Here is an 8604-nt window from a genome sequence, read left to right as displayed (position 1 = left end):
TATTAATAATATTATTATTATATTAACAATAAAGTTTAAATTGAAAAAATAAGTTTCTTTGATATATATGAAATATCAAGTAACACAACATTAATATTATAATTTCATTATCACTTATACAGAGTGTATCTGAAATAATATCCAGTAATCATATAATGCTATTCCTTAATAAAAAACTGAGACGAAAAGTCTTCTATCAATTTCCGCAATATTTTTTTTAGCTCAATGAGCAAAATGTCTAAAATCGACGTACAAAACAACTTTAACATATTTTTGAGAGTTTTTTAAGAAAAATCTTCAAAATATTTCACGGAAAGATATCTTAAAATTATCTTATACATCGATTTTATCAATTTATTCGGCAATATTTAGAAATTAATATCTCATTAACTATTGTGAAAATTGCAAAATGGATTCTTCGAGTTAGTTTTTTATTAGGAATAGTATTGTATGATTAATGGTTATTTCAGTTACTCTGTATAGTAATATAATTGTTGTGTAACATATATTACGCTTTTACTGTTGAGTATAAAATGATACATTAATGTTATATTACTGTCATATTTAGTATTTGCATGGATAACGGCTCTATTCCTTCTTTTACAGCACAAAGTTGCACAAAAGTTGCAGCAAAACTGTGAAAAATGATAATGAAATCGATTGATTTGATGCTTTCGATGTCGAATCGACATTGATTCGATGTCGATTTCATTATCATTTCTCATTGGGAGAATCAACGTGCATCATTGCATGTTGGAGCAATATTGCAGAGATTTTGCAGCGATTATATTGATGTATAAGTTTTTTCATTTTGAAATAAAATCATTTTAACGACCGTTCAAGTAGAAGATATTTGTACTTAAAGGAAACAGAATGCATAATTTATTTAAAAATTTTTATCAAGATATACCTATAACATTATAATTATGATTTGAGCTGTGACTCGTATAACTCAAATCATAATTCAAGCAACCGATAGTTCTTTTTTTACTCCTCGATTGAAATTATGAAGAATATTCTCGTCTATTTCGGTACTTCCTTTCCTTTCCTTTCTTACTTTGCCACTCTTCGAGCAGTTGAAAAGTGGAAGACACAAGACTTTATAGGATACGATTAAAATAATTTCCTTCTTGACGTCTTTCGAATGGAATGTGTGAAAGATCTAATTCTATCTACTCTTATGCATTCAAAATTGCTAATTTCGAAATTATTACGTCAATAATAATTAAGAACAAGAAAAAATAGACAAAATATTAATAATATTTATGTTACGCGAATCAATTTAAGAAAATTTTAAGTACAATCTCTCTAGAGATTCTAAAATAGGTAAAAAAATCATTTTTAAGTTGTGCAAGAAATCTATGTGTGAAGCACTCGATATAAAGAATGTAATTTTTCTAATCTTAATTACTACTATCGATTAAAGATTATTGCTATTATTAATTTTTTAATTTTTATTTTAGTTTTTTGCAACAGAACCTTAAAAAATAGCACATTTCAGAAAGTAAACAATAATTTAAATTAAAAATAATTTAAATTAAAACAAAAATCTTTCTTTAAAAGTTTTATTAAATATCCAATCCCAAAAGTAGAACACAAAATTATAGTAATATCAAAATAACATCGAATTGAAGCATTTTAGGAAAAATCATAATGATGCTATTCGATACACTTTTAACAATGATTTTGTAATAAATTCTTGATATAATAATGTCATTTGAATTAATTTTTTAATTAAAAAATCATATAAAAAATTCATCAAAAAATCGTCGTTAAAAGAGTGTAAAAGTAGGTATAATAATATCGTTATGATTTTTTTTTAATAATTTCTATTTGATATCATCTTGATCTTATGCTATTTTATCTGGAATTCAAATAAATATTACACGGTTATACATTTAAACTAAAAACTAAAAGAAATTATGAAAATAAGTAATAATGCATATATTGTGTTAGAGTATTATTAATCTATAAATCCTAGTATTTCACGTAATGTTAAAATGTAATTTGTAAATATTCTATATTTTTCGCTTCTGTATATTTTACTATGTAAATAATATTCAATGCGACACAATCGTCGGCGCTACAATACATACTTTGATACAATAACATGGAAAGGAATACGGAAGCAGGCGGAAGGAGAGAGAAAGAGAATAAAAGAGTAAGAGAGTAAAATCGAGAGAAGTAGGTAAGACTCTCTCCTTCGTTCGTTGACGACAGACCAGCTCCAGATGCTGTTTGCCGAACTAAACGTAGCAAACGTATGTCAAGATCACGCTGGGGCGATACTTTGGGACATCTCGCCATGGGAAAAGACAGGAAGTGAAAACGTCTTCTGACGTGAACCGTAGGAATTGCCTGGATCAGTTCAGGAGCGGACTAAACAAGTAGATTCAAAGTATATTTATTTTTCGCTGCGATAATTGGTTTAAAATAATAATAATAGAAATAATATGAGAATAACATTTAGACAATATACATTAAAAATAAAACAAGAAACTAAAAAGTATCAATGATATTAAGGATGTTTTGGCTACGCAACATTAGCTAAAAGTATTTGTTAAAGATCAGCTAAAAAAGTATTTAATTAATTAATAGTAAAACATTTTTTAAATTAGCTAATTAAAAAATTTATGTCATAAATATGTCCTAAAACTACCTAAAAAAAAAAAATAAATCAACAAATAATTTAGCTTTATGCAGCGAATTGATTATATATATTTTGTTACAGTTTTATTTACTATACAAAATATACTCTATTTTTTTTAAAGATAAATGTGTAAATTTTAAAGATAATTTTGAAATAAAGGATTACTATATAATTTAGGATTTAGAATAATCACTATAATTTAGGACTTAGAATAATTACCCAAAAGAATCTCAGTAAACACGCATGTCTTACAGACATTTTGAAAGACGACTTAAAAAAAGACGTCTGTAAGACTTTTCAAAAAACGTCTTTAGGATGACTTTTAATCAAATTTTAAAGACAATCTTTTTTAAGATATCGTTCAGCCATTTAAGTTTAAGTTATCTTTCAGATCATCGTTTTAAGACATATTTGAGAACAAAGATAAGACATTTTATAAAATAATTCGTAAAGTCAAACTGGCGCATTTATAACATATCGCACGTAAAATACGTGATGCTTTCCGTATTGGTGCCATGCTTTAGTTGCTTATTGAATTCTTTCGACTTTTTGCTTCCGGTAATTCCGGCGGAATCTCGAACCGTTTAAACCGTCGAATCGTATATGTGTACATTGCAATATCTTATAAATATTGAATGAACAATGGCCATGTTCTGGTATACATTGTTAGCACTGAAAATCTATAGTGTATTCGTAACTGTAGATTTTCGAAAATCTGTAATTTATGTTATGTAGGTTACGTATGTATATTTAAAGATTTTCAATACTGTCAGTGTATATCGGAATTCGGCTAATATAAGAGTAGAAATTGTAGAAATTGTAATGTCCAAAATTAGTCTGAAAGACGTCTGAAGAATGGCATTATAGAATGTCTCAAAGAGACATTTTATAATGCCATTCTTCTTCAGATTACAGAGATTGTCTGTGAAAGACAATCATCGAAATGTCCAAAACATGTCTTATATGACATCTTATCTGACAGACATAAGACGTCTTAAAGCCGTTTTAAAGATGTCTTTTAGTAAAAAATGTCGGACGTCCGAGGGAATTTTAAGTCGTTTAAAACTTTCTTTAAGATGTCTTTACTGAGATGTATGTTTCAAATAAATGTAAATTAAAATATATATTAAAATGTCAAGGCTTTTTTTAAAAAACGAGCAAATATAGTTAACTAATAAAAATTCCTCTTTAATTACAATCATATAACGCTATAAATTTTAAACGTTTTGACTTACAAAATCTTCATGATAAAGAAAACGTATTTTTGTAATCTCATCGAATGAACATATTAAAAATTATCGCTCTATGCTAATCTTATTTATTCTTAGTTATTCCTGCGTTAAAATTTCTTACAAATTAAACTAAGTATTAAGTCAGTTGAAAGTCCTTAATTGTAAAACTGTGATAGACTAGTTCATCGAATCATGTGATAGATTTGTTATCGAGAATCAGCTCAGTCAACAATTTATAAAACGTCATTCCGATCTCTTCAACGATTATCTTACTATATTCTGTACAATTAAATGTCAATTTCTAATTAAAAAATTATGTATTTTATTCAGTATTGATAAGAATTTATATTTCGCTTACGTTAATTTATACAGAATACTCAATTGAATCAATTTCAAACTGAGTCCTCGTGTACAATGAAACGCTGTTGATTGTTAGATGATATGGAATGGACTGAATATTGTGGGTCATAAAGTATATATCGATGTATCGCGACATAAACAAGTATGTTTTAAAAATTAACAATTATGCTCACGTATATGTCGTAGTACATTAAAATAACTATCTTTCATTAAATTTATACCATTATTTTGCCCCTTAATGTAAATCATTTCGGAAATATTTCTTTTCCGAAAATTTGTCTCATAATCCAAAATTTCAACATTTTCCCAGTCAAAGCTATGATTGGAGCTAATAATATGTTTTGTAACTACTGATTTAATCTTACATTATTACGATGCTCTTTCATTCTAGTTCGTTTGTTCGATATAAAAAACATCACGATCATTCCAGTTAATTTTATAGATTATATTGTTATTATCTAAATGTTGGTTTTTATCTTTATGTGTCTTTATAAACTTGTCTAATTTATAGAGACATCGGTCCCCTATCATTTTTAATTTGTCTTACATTGGTAATGTGCTTATTCATGATCGATCTAATATAAGGAAATATAATGTTTTTAATTGTTATATCTTCGCTTTCGAATTAGAATTATTAGTTTTATCTATCAAATTAGATGTAAACTAATTTAAATTTTGTCTACAAAACCAATACGTCCGGTTAACAACAATTCTAAGAGACAAATATTTGATATTTGTAACTGTAATTACATATTACTAATTATGATTATTATTGCTATAATAATAATAATAATAACAATAGTTATATATGTAGTTGGCAATCTAAAATGACTATAATTATAGTTATTATAACCATAAAATGTTAATTGAAATTACCATAAAAATGATTCAAGTGACTATAATTGATCATATTTTTTATGGTTGTCCCAAAATATAGCTATAAAATTATAGTCACTTGAATCGTAATTGCATTCGATGTTCGCATTGAATGCTGCCAGCCCTGTTGACTGACGCTTCCGAAAGCAATAATGCGTAGATGTACGCGTATGTACGCCTCGTCACCGTTAACTAGTTCTCGCTTCTCCACCCGTTTCCTTCCGTTTTCCTAATTCCGTTTCCTGATTCGTAACGCTCGGCGGACCGGCCGCGGCGTCGAGTACACGAATAACGAAAGCAACGTGAATGAAACGATCATATATTAAGTTTCTTCGACGGGGCGCGGGGAATAAATTTACACCTGTAAGTCCGAATGATATCGCCGTTGCGATCGCACCGGTAATGAGCCCCGCCCCAAGATGAATTAAGGCACCCGAAATGATCTTTTTCTTCTTCTTCTTCTTCTTAAGTTTTAATTGGCTTCAGACGAAAGCAATCTAGTATTCCAATGTAAAACAAAATAGAATTCCTAATCAAAAACTTAATGTAATGTTAATGATGAAGGGATGAGAATTGTGAACTTGATACGTCAACAGCGAATCAATTACAAAAGATACTTCTAATGGATAAATGATGGATGAAGATCGCTGCATAAAGAACATATCAAATCAAGAGGACTTTACTTTGACATCATGAAAATCAAAATGATAATTTTTTTTTTCAGAAGAGATCACTTTGTAATATTATTATTTAAATCAGCGATTCAGAAATTCGACAAATTTCGATGATCTAAATAAACGCTACCTTTGTCTCAAAATTATCACATCTTTGAAAACAAGTGAAGTATATCCTATTGAATATGTACGTATACAATTAATATTTAAATTACTATTATCTTTTTATTATATTAGAGTATCAATTAATACAGTGTGATTCAACTTAAGACTATATGTGTCACATGTCAAAACATTACCAAAAATATAAAACTTTCATAGACATCACTTTTCTATTGTTACAAAATTAATTTGTTTATTGACGACAAGAATCATAAAGTCGTTTTGATTTTTGGTTTGACTTTGATGTGTTCCTTGGGCGGGCGTTATCGCTTTTGGCCGATCTATTATGCAATTCGGCATGGCGTGTGCGCAATTTGCGCATTCAGGTAGATTTGTCGGACAGATTAAAACGTGCGCGCGCGAACGCCGGCCACGTTAGCGACGATAATTAGCTTACCCACGTGCAGCGACGATAATTAGCTAGGAATGCAACAAAGTCATAATGGGATCGGAGAATCCGCAATAGATCGCGCGGAATACGTTATTCCGGAGATGATTAATAATGCCGCTCGATATAATTAGTCGTACATATCACGCACTAATATCTAACGCCGATGGCTTCCTGGTCAATTCAAGATGCGATGTACAACACTGAAAAAAAATATTGATAAGTATTTGTTTGAATATTTTTAAGTGAATATTTACTAAACATAAAGCTATATTTATTTGATTCTATAACTTTTAATTTTATTTAATTGTCATTTTTATAGAGTAAGTATTTGTTTAATGTAAATTTACTTTACTGCTTAAAGAAATATGTATTAAAAGATTTAATAACTTTTGTTCAGTGAAGATATACAGTCAATCTGTTAAATTTTTTAGAAAAAAACGAATCGAGAATTAATGAGACGATATAACGAGAATTTTTTATTTATTTTATTTATTTTATTTATTTTTATTTTATTTTTTAGAATTATGCTTTGTTATTTTTTCATCGCATTGTAATTTGCACACTACATTTACAAATCATATTGTTGTAAAAAAACAATCTCAAAACATTTTTTTTAGCACAATATTTTGCAGCACAATTTTTCTTATCAGTTTTTTTCCTCCATAAATAATTCATATCAAAAAGGATTAATTTATATTAAAATTGAATTAAAATAAAATTGAATAAAGAAGTTTTCATATATATGATATAAGTTATAATGTGATGAAAGAATAAGTGTCAGGAATACTAAACTCAATAATGGTTTAATAATTTTTTAGCTTAATGGCTTAATCAAACTTATACTTTTTAATATCATAACTCAAAAACCATATTATATCTTTTGTTCACCATAATATAAGTTACAGTTGTGTATGTAAAAATATTTACTAACTTATTTTATTGGGACTCAATTTTCTATATAATTTTCTATAATGCGGGATACTTTGTCAAATTAACAATAATTTTTCACTTGTCTCACTGAGAGACAAATGTTTGATATCTGTAACTATAATTACATATTATTATAATTATGATTATTACTACTATAATAATAATAATAACAATAGTTATATATGTAGTTGACAATCGATGATGATTATAATTGTAGTTATTATAACATAAAATAGTTGAAATTAGCATAAAAATGATTCAAGTGACTATAATTAATCATATTTTTTATGATTGTCCCAAAATGTAACTATAAAATTATAGTCACTTGAATCATTTTTATGATAGTTTCAATTATTTTATGTTATAATAATTATAGTTATAGTCATTTTAGATTGCCAACTATATTTGTTGCTAGAACTATATATATAGTTATTATTATTATTATTATTATAGCAATAATAATCATAATTATAGTAATATATAATTAAATAGTTACAAATACAAAGCATTTTTCTCTTAGTGTTCTTTCACCGTCTATGCTGCAGGTCTTACAGGTAATCGAGAAGCGATCAACCAACCAGTCGCTTCTTCTCTCGGCACTAGGGTTAATACCACCGTGGAATGCAGGGGGACTGAGTTAGGAGAGGAAAGGAGGACGCGCTGGACCACTCCGCTTCGAGGCCGTTATCTCTCGCGAGTTTAATCATCTCAGGTAAGAGAGAAGATCGACATAAGAACGAAGAATGATGCAGAACCTGTCGGACCTCTTCAATCCTCCCTTGCATGGATCTCACGATAATCCCTTTTCTTCATCTCTATCCGGAGAAAATTTCTTCTCCTATCGACCAGTCTGCGTTGATCTTGCTGCTTTCTCCTCTCTTGTCAGGGCCGCTTTATCGCATTTATGAACCTAGAGTCCGTTTGTTACAAAAAAAATAAAGCATTCATTGCATGTATAAGACCTTGATTATTAGAACCATGCTCGTAGATTATTAAAGTAATGCTCTAATCAATCTTTCTGAGAGATTAAATTTGAGGATAAAATGTTAGATTAAATATATTAATATTTAATTTGTATATGTTTCGATTACTTATATACTTTTAATTATTCATTACAAGAAGAATTTCTATTTAAGGAAATGTATATAAAAACCATGGAAATCTTCTTTCTTTTTTCTTTCTTTCTTCATTTCTTTAGACATGATTTTTATATGAATATAATTTCTTGTCTCTTGGATAATTTACTTCACTTCACAATAATACCACATGATTATAATACAATAATTACATACACTATAATCAATTATACTAATAATTGCATTTTTGATA

Source organism: Atta colombica, unplaced genomic scaffold (genome assembly GCF_001594045.1).
Source record: "Atta colombica isolate Treedump-2 unplaced genomic scaffold, Acol1.0 scaffold83, whole genome shotgun sequence".
Taxonomy (NCBI): Eukaryota; Metazoa; Arthropoda; class Insecta; order Hymenoptera; family Formicidae; genus Atta; species Atta colombica.
Note: the sequence above shows the minus strand (reverse complement) of the source record.